The 12,993-nt window shown below is 46.1% G+C and overlaps 1 long non-coding RNA gene across 1 annotated transcript in view; it reads right to left on the reverse strand.

Annotated features, from left to right (window-relative positions):
* Positions 1 to 12,993, reverse strand: part of LOC309349173 — a 688,744-nt gene that overhangs the window by 265,993 nt on the left and 409,758 nt on the right. The gene's annotated exons all lie outside the window — the stretch shown is intronic.

Consider the following 12,993-nt stretch of genomic DNA (forward strand, 5'->3'; position numbering starts at 1 on the left):
TTATGTACAAAAGTCTTTATTGAAGTATAGTTTCCATTTTAAAGCCAGAGCGTGCAACCCTACGTCTAGACTCTAGATCGGTGAAGTCCTATCTGAATCACTTCCCCTTCCGCACCAGTTTAAGATCCTAGCCCTGCTCCACCTTCTGCGCTGCTCTCTCCTCCTCTGGGTCCTCCTGCCCGCTGGGGCATTGCCCTTCCTGGACTCTTCTGACGCTGAGTCGCTTAGCTCCTCCCCTTGCCTCCGGCGTGCTTTAGGACCCGGTTCCCAATCCTCACTCTCTGCTGTCCCGCGCTCCTGTACATTTGAACTTGCTTCTCGCGCCAACCCAGTGACCTTTCTCCTAACCGTTACACTGCTTCTATCACTGCTTCCCTCTTCCATGACACTGGCCGGATCTGACCTCCCCTCCATTGTACGACTCTCCGAGGAAGGCGTGGTCAGCTCTGCCTCGTCTTCTCTCCCTGGTGGGGGAAGTACTGGTCCCGATGCCTGGGACCCTTCCCCCCCACTCTGCTCTGGTGGGGAAGCTGGTCCTGATCTCCAACTACTACTCTGGGAGTCCCTGCTCCCCCCTTGCTCCTGGGGCGTTCCCCTTGGGACCTCCCTACCCCTGGCCACTGGCGCTCCCTTCTGTGAATCTTCCGATTCGCTGGAGAGGCTTATGGAATCCCTCGGACCACTGTCTCCTCCTACACTGCCCTCTGATTCCTCGCCCTCGCTCTCCATCTCCCATCTTCCCTGTGCCTCTGCTCCTGAGCCCCTGACACTGGTGATCTACAGAAGTTGAAAGGTTTAAACATACTAGAACCAATTAAGAGAAATTTTCAGGAGACTTTCAACACCTTACTCCCTGTATCATCATAGCTTCATCTCGTCTCCTGAAGGCTTCTTAAATAAAGTCTTGCTGCTTAAGAATCCTTAGACAGTTTTGAAATATGTTCCCCCCACTTATTACAGTTATTTCTTATCGCCCTGTTGTGTTGTGTGTATATTTGCTACACTCTCATGCTGTACCATGTTCTCCTGCCGACACTGTTTTGACATTTTGAAGTAAACAAATTTTTTATGAAGACCTTAGGACTCAGATGGGCCACCTCGAGCTTCTTGGAGAAGAGGAGGAATATAAGAAATCAAATTCTGGGGAACGCAAGCAACTCCTGGTCTGCTTAGCTACAGGGCTGGGCAAGATACTTATGGCCACAGAGACATCATCACTGATTCCCAGTTTGTTTCAGGGTACAATTCAAAGCTCTCACTTCCATACATCACTACTGGGAAAACCATAGCTTTAACTATACGGACCTTTGTTGGCAAGGTGATGTCTCTGCTTTTTAATAATAATAATAATAATAAATTTTATTTATATCCCGCCCTCCCCAGCCGAAGCCGGGCTCAGGGCGGCTAACAACACTAAAACAGTACAGCATTATAAAACAGTATAAAAATGGATTAAAATGAATTAAAATCAAAATTGATGGCAACCATAAACTAAAGTTTTGTAAAGATTGCCAGAGGAGGGAGTCAGGCTGCGCCCTGACCAAAGGCCAGGTGGAACAGCTCTGTCTTGCAGGCCCTGCGGAAAGATGTCAAGTCCTGCAGGGCCCTTGTCTCTTGTGAGAGAGCGTTCCACCAGGTTGGAGCCGCAGCCGAAAAAGCCCTGGCTCTAGTTGAGGCCAGCCTAAACTCTCTGTGGCTTGGGACCTTCAAGATGTTTTTATTTGAAGATCGTAAGTTCCTCTGTGGGGCATACCAGGAGAGGCGGTCCCGTAGGTACGAGGGCCCTAGGCCGTATAGGGCTTTGAAGGTTAAAACCAGCACCTTAAACCTGATCCTGTACTCCACCGGGAGCCAGTGCAGCTGGTATAGCACCGGATGAATGTGATCTCTAAGCGAAGACCCCGTAAGGAGTCTCGCTGCAGCATTTTGCACCCGCTGGAGTTTCTGGGTCAGTCTCAAGGGCAGCCCCACGTAGAGCGAGTTACAATAATCCAGTCTGGAGGTGACCGTCGCGTGGATCACAGTGGCTAGGTCAGGGCGTGAGAGGTAAGGAGCCAACTGCTTAGCTTGGCGGAGATGAAAGAATGCCGCCTTTGTTATAGCTGCAATCTGCGCCTCCATGGAGAGGGAGGTATCGAAGATTACACCCAAACTCTTAACGGACGGTGCTGGCACTAATTGCACCCCCGCAAGAGATGGGAGTTGCCCCCTCAGCCCCCTGTCGTCCCGTCCCAGCCAGAGGACCTCTGTCTTCGAAGGATTTAACTTCAGCCGGCTCCCACGTAACCATCCAGCCACAGCCTCCAAGCATCTGATCAGTGTGTCTGGGGCAGAGTCCGGGTGGCCGTCCATCAACAGATAGAGTTGGGTGTCATCAGCATACTGATGGCAGCCCAGCCCAAAACTCCGGACAAGCTGGGCGAGGGGGCGCATAAAGATGTTAAAAAGCATTGGGGAGAGTATTGCACCCTGGGGCACACCACACACCAAGGAGTGGCGGGATGACAATTCCCCCCCAAGCGCCACCCTCTGTCCCCGACCGGAGAGAAACGAGCGCAGCCATTGAAGGACTGTGCCCTGGATCCCCACGTCGGCAAGGCGGTGGTCCAGGAGTTTGTGATCGACCATGTCGAAGGCTGCTGACAGGTCTAGAAGAATCAGCAGCCCCGACCCGCCTCGATCCAGCTGCCTGCGGAGATCATCTGTTAGGGCGACCAGAGCCGTCTCAGTCCCATGACCAGCGCGGAAGCCGGACTGGAATGGATCCAGAGCCGATGTTTCATCCAGAAACCTACCAAGCTGTTCAGCAACCGCTCTCTCAATCACCTTACCCAGGAATGGAAGATTCGAAACCGGGCGGTAATTGGATAGATCTAAGGGATCTAATGATGTTTTCTTTAAGAGCGGGCGCACCACTGCCTCCTTCAGTTCCCCTGGGAATGTCCCGGTGCCAAGGGACAGATTGATGATATCCCCCAGGGGGGCCCGCACCTCGTCTGGACACGCTCTAATCAGCCAGGACGGGCACGGGTCGAGAGGACATGTGGTGGGCTTTCCAGCTCGGAGGAGTCTGTCCACATCGGCTGGGGATATCCGGTCAAAGTGGTCCAATACTGAACCCGAGGGCAGTCGAGGGGCCTCCAGTTCCTTTATTGTATCCAAATTGGCAGGGAGGTCATGGCGGAGCAACAAGACCTTCTCCGCAAAAAAGCTCGCAAATGCCTCACAGCTGTGTGTCAAATTGTTATTTAAATTTGGCTGTCCTTCGAGGGACGTTAAAGACCGAATTATACTAAATAATTGCGCCGGGCGAGAGCTAGCGGATGCAATGGAGGCCGAGAAGTAAGACTTCTTAGCGGCCTTCACTGCCATCTCATAGGTTTTCATAAAAACCCTATAAGATGTTCTTGAGGCTCCGTCACGGGCACCCCGCCATACTCGCTCTAGCCGTCTGAGGTCCCGCTTCATTTTCCGGAGCTCCTCGGTAAACCAGGGAGCCCGGTTTTTAAGATGCTGTCTAGGTTTGTCATTGCTTTTCTCCCAAGAAGCGGGCGTCTTTTAATTTTGTGGCTGCTGTCACCATCTGCAGTGATCATGGAGCCCAAGAAAGTAAAATCTCTCACTGCCTCCATTTCTTCCCCTTCTATTTGCCAGGAGGTGATGGGACCAGTGGCCATGATCTTCGTTTTTTTGATGTTGAGCTTCAAACCATATTTTGCAGTCTCCTCTATCACCCTCATTAAAAGGTTCTTTAATTCCTCCTCACTTTCTGCCATCAATGTTGTGTCATCTGCATATCTGAGGTTGTTGATATTTCTTCTGGCAATCTTAATTCCAGCTAGGGATTCATCCAGCCCAGCCTTCAGCATGATGAATTCTGCATATAAGTTAAATAAGCAGGGAGACAATATACAGCCTTGCCGTACTCCTTTCCCAATTTTGAACCAGTCAGTTGTTCCATATCCAGTTCTAAGTGTAACTTCTTGTCCCACATAGAGATTTCTCAGGAGACAGATGAGGTGTCAGCACCCTTAACAAACTACAATTCCTAGGATTTTCATGGGGAAGTCATACTTGTTTAAAGTTGTAGCATGCTGTTATTTTCATATGGCGTGAATGGAGCCTAACCATGGGATACAGCACATGATTAATTTTTTTACAGATTTGTTATTATTATTTACTCTGAGTTGTTCTATGAACTCTTCTTTGGGCTGAACCACAGGATATTAATGTTTTAAAGAAATGCAATAAAGTACAAAAACATTTCGTGGCTTATGTGTGTGAGTGAATTTCTCCTGCCCTGTCTTGAAGACGCTCTTCCTCTCTTCTGACAAATCAGGCTAAAGGGCGATATTCTTAACATGTTTAAGCTAAGCGAAAAGGACAGCAACCAGTTTTCCATAGAGTGGTATGTCGGAAAAAATTAAGGTTTCAGTGGGACCATATTTCCGCCTGTCTTTTTAACACATGTTGCCACTAAAATTAGCAAGCGCTATCAATAATGAAACAAAAATAAATAAATAAATAAACGTTGCACTTTCTTAAAAGAAATCAGTGACAAAGAGTTGTTAGTGCTAAATAAATTGGGAAATGGGAGTTGTTCTAATAATGGGAAGATTTTTCTTGCAATATATTCAGTTGATATCGTCTTATTTATGGGGAGCAAGCAAAATGTCTTCATTCTGGTGGCAAGTGAGAAGGGAGAGCAGAGGGAGCCATGTGTTATCATGGCCCCTTACAACTATGCTGGGTGATGGAGAAATCAAAAATATTTGTGATCCAATGCAGAAAATAGAGGCACAGGTTGTTCTACATTCCAAATGCATTAGAATATTATTATTACAGTGGTACCTCGGGTTAAGAACTTAATTCGTTCAGGAGGTCCGTTCTTAACCTGAAACTGTTCTTAACCTGAAGCACCACCTTAGCTAATGGGGCCTCCCGCTGCCGCCACACCGCCGCCATGTGATTTCTGTTCTCATCCTGAAGCAAAGTTCTTAACCCGAGGTACTATTTCTGGGTTAGTGGAGTCTGTAACCTGAAGCGTATGTAACCTGAAGCGTATGTAACCCGAGGTACCACTGTATTTTAAATGGATTTAAATATTTGTGTGTGTGTGTGTGTGTGTGTGTGTCACAGCACAACCATATGTGTATCTACTCAGAAGTAACTCCCAATGAATCCAGCGAGACAGGTCCCATCTGCACTATGCATTTATAGCAGTTTCATTCCACTTTTAAACAGTCCTGGCTTCGCCCTCCTAATGCATACATCTTCGATTAGCTTTTAAATTTGCTCATAATGACACATTTTCACTCTCTAAAATTATGCACACCATTCCATGTTACTTTCCTCCCCTCCCTCCCCTCCTAAACACATCACTCTTCCCCACCCCCCACTGAAACATTCCCCACCCCATGAAATATTTCTTTGCTCCCAAGATGGGAACAATCGCAAGCACAATGCCAATGCGCCTTGAACAGTTAAAGTAGCCTAAAGCACTGGAACTTTAATTCATTATAACCAAATCGCTATGGATACAGAGTGGCTCAGTGATCCTGAGTATTATATTCTGAAATTTGACATTTTTTTTTTACTACCCTCCAGAAAACAAGGTTCATAAAATTTGATTATTTTATTAGTGCTCCCTAATTTAAAAGTAAGAAGATAATGAAATACAAGACAGCTCTCAAGACATAATTCACTCTCTTCAGTGCTATCATTTCGGAAGCTGGCAGTGAGTGGCTGGAACAGGCTATTAATTCCCCTTGCTGTTGTACAGTCCCTTGTAGTTCCCAGCTATTGCCTTGAAGAAAAGATCTCTTTGGTTAATTAGACCTAGGCCGACACTGAAATGGGAGAGGGGAGATGAATTCCACATGAAAGCTCCCAAAGAACCTCCTTGCTCTTTGGTGACAATTTCGCAAAATGTGTACGGTTAAGGTGGGCTGATTTTGTGCTGATGGAGCAGCACCTGTATATTTAAATGTCTCCTAGAGTGTTCCCTGCAACTCTCTGTGCAGGGTACAATATGGCTTGCTGCACTCTGAACCCTGAGACATACACGGTGTTTCCAGATTCCTGGTTTCCCTCTCAGTGGATGCCTGGCCACACAGGGTCAGTGATGGGAAGACAATTTATGCCTACAGTGCAAAGGTGTCCTCAGACACATCCATGCCCTTCTATCAAATGTGAGAAAGCTTTGGCCCTTCAGATATTGTTGAACTACAAGTTCCATAAAGCCCCAGTAAGCATGGCCAATGACCAGGACTTCCCCTAATGACCAATGTTCCCCCAATGACCAATGACCAAAGTTCCCCCACATCTGCCCTATATAGAGGAACATAGAGGATAAACCTCAGATTCCAGTTTGTCCCATCAAACTGTTGGGATACTGCCAGGGAGATAAAGCCCATCATGGCCCCCACGTCACCTCCGGACAATCCATCTATCTCCCGTAGATACAGTATCAGCAATTAGCGACATGAGCTCCAGAAAATAGCTTGCCACATTCCAGAGCTGATGCACGCTCTATCAGCAGAATTCGCACAGCGAAAAATGCACGCAGGAGAGCATTATTTAGAAGTTTATTCAGCGTTGGTCAGAACAAAGAAAAAACATGACTGCCTGCTTGCGTGTTCAGGCACACAGAGAGAAACGAAAGCATAGACACAACAGAAACATCCTGTGAACAGGAAATATGCAGACTCTGTGACTCACAAAGCCTGCTCCCTTTTAAGGTGGAACAGAAATATCCTAACACAAACTCCATGGGAACCATTGTCCACTGAGGTACAGTGTACCCCCTTCATCAGCCTGGCTGTATCCTGCATTCTGCTTCTAGGAACAGACGGAAAACAAGAAGCCCTTTTGGCTCAATCCAGGTCTCCGCCTACCACTGACCTGTCAGGTATGTGGGTCTACCAAGCGCAGGGGAACAGGCAGACTCAGAAAGTGAGAGAGGCCAGCTCTGCAGACGAAAGCTGGCTGATAGAGATGGGAAGGGAGAGTTCTACCCCCTCTTCATGAAGAAGTCACTGACACTGATAGCTCTCAAGCAGGGAGAGAGTTAGGAGGCAGTCAGAGTGTTAATAGGCAACCAGCAGAGAGGCAGAGGACAGAGACTGTGTCTAGTGGAAGTGGGGAGAGGAAAGTCCAACCTCTCAGCCCCCGTTCTCAGAGACTGGACAAGGTCAGAGTGTAATAGAAGGGCAAGAAGGGAAGGGCGGGAATCTGGCATCCTTCTTGCTGTGAGAGGGGAGGAGATTCAGACTGACCAACTCATTCAATGAGAGCAGACTAGAAGCTGTGCTCTCGATGTGTTTTTTGTAAATAAAAGTACCATAAAGCTGCCGGAGTGTCATTAATTCTTATGGAGGATTGCTTGCCTGCCTGAGATCGTTACATGACCTCACACAACAGTTCAGCCAATCATCCAGTAGTTGGAAGACATCATGCCCACAATCTCAGCAGCAGCGTTCCCTGAAGCTCTTGAAGATGTGTGTTTCTGTGCAGTTTCATGCATGCAAATAGAATATGCCCCTGAAATGGACATGTCCATGTTATGTATTGTGTTTCATCTGTGCATTATCTTATTTTTGTAAACTTCCCATGAAGGCCTTTGCCAAGGGGGTGGTATACAAATCACTACAAACAAACAGGGCTTCCTTGGCAGGTAAATGGGAGGAATGGCTCCCTGGTGGTAGGAAACTTGCAAGTCCACTGATCTGTTGTATCAGTAGGCTTCAAGGTAATGCAGGTTGCAGAAATATTTGCTCCTTGCAAACCAGATCGGATTAGTTGCTTTAATCAACATGGGCTCCAAGAGGCTCTTCATTGAAAAGCACTGAGCCATTCCTCATTATGTTCACCGGCCTTCCTGGTTCCCAAACCTTTTTGCGGCAACACGATGCCCTTCATAAATGTCAGCGAGAGTTATGGAGATGCAGTTGATTTCCAGAGACGGCCCCCAGAAGTAATTAGAACTGTCGGAAAGAGCTTTGCCTTCTACGCAGATCTTGGAAAGTGACGTTTCCTCCAGCGGAGGCGTGTGCCAACTGGCAGATCGAGCTTTGTTTCCAGTGGCCAAGAGTCTCAAGGTGCTGTTTTGCTTCGTGCTCATGAAACTTCTCTCTGTACATGCCAGCATCGTTTTTGCAAAGACAAGAGGGTGTTTAAAGAGTGCATCTGAATAACTCTGAGATCAGAGGGTACGTTCTGAAGTGTTTGTAGGAACACTTAGCTGAGTCTTAAGTGCTGTGATAGGCACCCTTGGAAGAATTTAACGGTGGTTAGACCTCTCTCTGCCGCGGGCGAAACATTCAGAATCCTCAAGTTGACCAAGGATGGAACAAAGTGTTTTCTAATACAGCAGAGCCATGTTATTCAATGGGTTTGAAATCCTGCTTTTAGAGGCGAGGATGAATTTGCCATGAAATGGATTTTATGCCTTTTCAGTTCAAAAATGGCTTTGCTTCCTTTTATTTCAGGTCACTGAGAAGATATGAGCAAGATATTTGCAGAACAGTCCATTTATTTATTCCTCTACCCCAGTTGCCATCCATAGTGCAACCAAGGCTGGTAACAAAGCTAAAATAAAAACCAATCTATCCTAAGATTAGGAAACTTAAAGGAAACCAACTTAATAAACAAAGAGTCTAAAATCAACCTATTGGGTTGAAAGGGCAAGGGCCATAGCTCAGGGTTAGACTATCTGCTTTGTATGCAACAGCACTACCTGTTTTTTCCTGATAAGCTCAAATGTACACATATATATTTATTCACACAAACACACAAAATATACCCTGCTCTTCATTCACCAAGAATTTTTTAGAAGTGTAGAACTGCTCCACTTGCCTGTTTTAGAGACCTTAGGACAGGGATTGCCAATGTGGTGGACTCCAAATCTTATTGGGCTCCTTCGCCCCTCAACCCCAGTCAGGGATGATGGAAGGTGGAGTCTAACAACATCTGGAGTCAAAACAAAACAAATTCCTTCCAGTAGCACCTTAAAGACCAACTAAGTCAGTTCTTGGTATGAGCTTTCGTGTGCATGCACACTTCTTCAGATACACTGTGTATCTGAAGAAGTGTGCATGCACACGAAAGCTCATACCAAGAACTGACTTAGTTGGTCTTTAAGGTGCTACTGGAAGGAATTTGTTTTGTTTTGACTATGGCAGACCAACACGGCTACCTATCTGTAACTGGAACATCTGGAGTGACCACCATGTCTGCTGTTTCCTTGCAGTGCAGGGTGTCAGTACCAGCTAATGAGTATCAACTCAGTGTGGTGCTTGAGATCCTGGAGGTTATGTTAAAGGTAAAGGTAAAGGGACTCCTGACCATTAGGTCCAGTCGTGGCTGACTCTGGGGTTGCTCATCTCGCTTTATTGGCCGAGGGAGCCGGCGTACAGCTTCCAGGTCATGTGGCCAGCATGACTAAGCTGCTTCTGGTGAACCAGAGCAGCGCATGGAAATGCCGTTTACCTTCCCGCTGGAGCGGTACCTATTTATCTACTTGCACTTTGACGCGCTTTCAAACTGCTAGGTTGGCAGGAGCAGGGACCAAGCAATGGGCGCTCACCCCGTCACGGGGATTCGAACCACCGACCTTCTGATCGGCAAGTCCTAGGCTCTGTGGTTTAACCCACAGTGCCACCCACGTCCCTTAGGAGGTTATGTTAGGCTGCCTAAAATGCATCAAGCATAACATGCATTGGAACGCTCCCTTTTCGTTGTAATAAATGGAGGGGATTTCTGCAATTAGGTCTAACATCCATGTGTTCTGCAAGAATCCCTGCTATTAGATAGTGTTGCATGTTGCCTCGATCTCTGAACGGCAAGAGATTCTAGCCACTTACCCAGGGTTCGGGTTTCCTTTTGGCACAGTGACTGTGGTGCCTTTCTGATATATTTACACACATATATAACCTGAGTCTATGGTGGAGGGGTTCACAGCATTAACACCCTCAAAGGGTCTTGTTTCTACCATAGCTACAGCCTTGGATTGAACAGAAATCAAACATTGCTCTCAAACAGCTCTCTCTGTTACAGATTGGTAGCCGTGTTGGTCTGCCATAGTCAAAACAAAATAAAAAAATTCCTTCCAGTAGCACCTTAAAGACCAACTAAGTTAGTTCTTGGTATGAGCTTTCGTGTGCATGCACACTTCTTCAGCTCTCTCTGTTAGTTCTCTCTCTCTCTCTCTCTCTCTCTCTCTCTCTCTCTCTCTCTCTCTCTCTCTCTCCAGCTTGCTGCTTTTCTTCTAGGTCACATCAATTCCACTTTAAACTCTGGCTTTGTCCTTCTGCATTGAAGGAGGGGCTCCACCCATTTGCCATCTCACAGATAGCCCCTTTTCCTTTGTTCTCTTAATGTCCCATCACCCAGGCGATCTCCTCCCATCAGATGTCAAAGAAATAAAGAACTATCTGACGTTTAGAAGACATCTGAAGGCATGTTTAAGGAAGTTTTTAATCTGATGTTTTAATGTATTTTTAATCTTTTGTTGGAAGCCGCCCAGAGTGGTTGGGGAAACCCAGCCAGATGTGCAGGGTATGTATGAATGAATGAATGAATGAATGAATGAATGAATGAATGAATGAATATCATGAACTCCAGAAGCTAGCATGGCTTATATTTTAAGAATGGATGGACCCAGGGGTTGGAAGGATCTTGCATATAGCCTACTTCCTCCCCTCCAAACTATATTATAAAATATCAGTTTCAATAAAGCCATGTTGCTGCAATATATATATATATATATATATATATATATATATATATATGCCATTAAGTAATAAAAGCCGGGGAGATATTAAAGCTAAGCTTCCAGCACAGTATCATTAGCTTGGTTTTACTGAATGTCTTGGAAATTTTTACAACCCCCTATAATGTGTTTTATTTTATTGACTTATACATTTAATCACCATCTACCAGCACTGAAGGGGGAGGGGGAGAGAATAAAAGTACAAAGAAATCAAGAGACTCTGGAGCTCTTTTTCCCCCTCCCCCATTTATCAACATATTGTTTGACTGTATTGGTTTGAGATGTAATGAATATCTCTGGAAGGCATGTAATTAACAAAACAAGCACACCTACATATTATGGAGCCACACAATACTTTGGCTCATAACTGCATAGCTTTCTGGGTTTTGTGTTTTCGCATCACCTCCCTCTCTCAGCAGCACTTGCCAATTTCTTTTGGTATGGCGCCATATTTTTATTGCAAGGTTAATTTACTCAGGGGAAGTTGCCAGTACGGAGGTGTCTCCAATTGCATAGAAGAAAGTGCATGCTGACAAATTGCATCCCTTCCCCTTTTAGCTCAGCCAAATTTTCTCGAAGGGTGGAGAACTTGAAACTTGGGGACTGAATGTGGCCATCCAAAGCAGGCCACACCCCTCAGGATTAGGCCATGCCCCACACCAGCCCTGCCCTGGGAACTCCTCAAGTGCACATCAGTTCTTTTTGTTTAGTCATTTAGTCGTGTCCGACTCTTCATGACCCCATGGACCAGAGCACGCCAGGCACTCCTGTCTTCCACTGCCTCCCGCAGTTTGGTCAAACTCATGCTGGTAGCTTCAAGAACACTATCCAACCATCTCATCCTCTGTCGTCCCCTTCTCCTTGTGCCCTCCATCTTTCCCAACATCAGGGTCTTTTCCAGGGAGTCTTCTCTTCTCATGAGGTGGCCAAAGTATTGGAGCCTCAGCTTCATGATCTGTCCTTCCAGTGAGCACTTAGAGCTGATTTCCTTAAGAATGGATGGGTTTGATCTTCTTGCAGTCCATGGGACTCTCAAGAGTCTCCTCCAGCACCATAATTCAAAAGCATCAATTCTTCGGTGATCAGCCTTCTTTATGGTCCAGCTCTCACTTCCATACATCACTACTGGGAAAACCATAGCTTTTACTATAAGGACCTTTGTCGGCAAGGTGATGTCTCTGCTTTTTAAGATGCTGTCTAGGTTTGTCATTGCTTTTCTTCCAAGAAGCAGGCGTCTTTTAATTTCGTGGCTGCTGTCACCATCTGCAGTGATCATGGAGCCCAAGAAAGTAAAATCTCTCACTGCCTCCAGTGCACATTGGTAGCAGAGGGTAAAGCTGACTCATGCAGTCTTACTACCTGTTGGGATGCCTGGGTACTTACTGACTTCTCGAGCTGGAATGGAGTGAGGCTGTAGCTCATTGGCAGAACATTTCCCTTGCATGCAGAAGACCCCCATTTTCAATCCCCATCATCTCTAAGTAAGGCTGGGAATAGGTCTTGCTTGAAACCTGGAGATCTTCTGCCTGTCGTTGCAGACAATAATGAACTAGATGGACCAATAGTTTGACTCAGCATGACACAGCTTCCGACATTCCTGGTCTGACCAGTTTGGGTGTTTATTCATGTTTCCCTTGCTGTGGGGGCACAAGGCAAGATGGTTTTCACTTTCCTTCCTTTTTAAGTAATCATGGTACCTTGTGCTACATGTGTCTACCAAATTCAAGTCATTTCCCCAAGCTGATGTCCTTCCAGAGGTTATAGACGCCAGATCCCATCACCCCAAGCCAGCATGGCCAAATGGTCAGGGATGATGGGATTTGTAGTCCAACAATATCTGGAGGGCACCAGCTTAGGGAAGGCTGATTTAGGAAGTGTGGGCATCCGAAATATTTCATGGTATGCTTTGAGTCTGCCATTTGGGAGGATAGAAATACAAATGTCCCATTTTCAGTGTTTATTCACTGCTCAAATGCATGACCATAACTCAATGAGATACATTTTTAGTTTCCAGTTATTAGACATTTTTATTTTCCACTTCTTCTCCTTCTTTTCAAACTTTACTTAGAAACTGAGTAAGTGGAGTCTGCGGCCTCGAAGAAACGCAAATGTCACATTTAAAGCTCACATCACACATCCTAAATATTCGACGCCATTTATAAATAACAGAAGCCATGCCGCATAAACCTCTCCCATGCCACGTGATAGACCATGCCTGGCAT

This window comes from Podarcis erhardii, assembly GCF_964252035.2.
Source record: "Podarcis erhardii genome assembly, chromosome: 8".
Taxonomy (NCBI): Eukaryota; Metazoa; Chordata; class Lepidosauria; order Squamata; family Lacertidae; genus Podarcis; species Podarcis erhardii.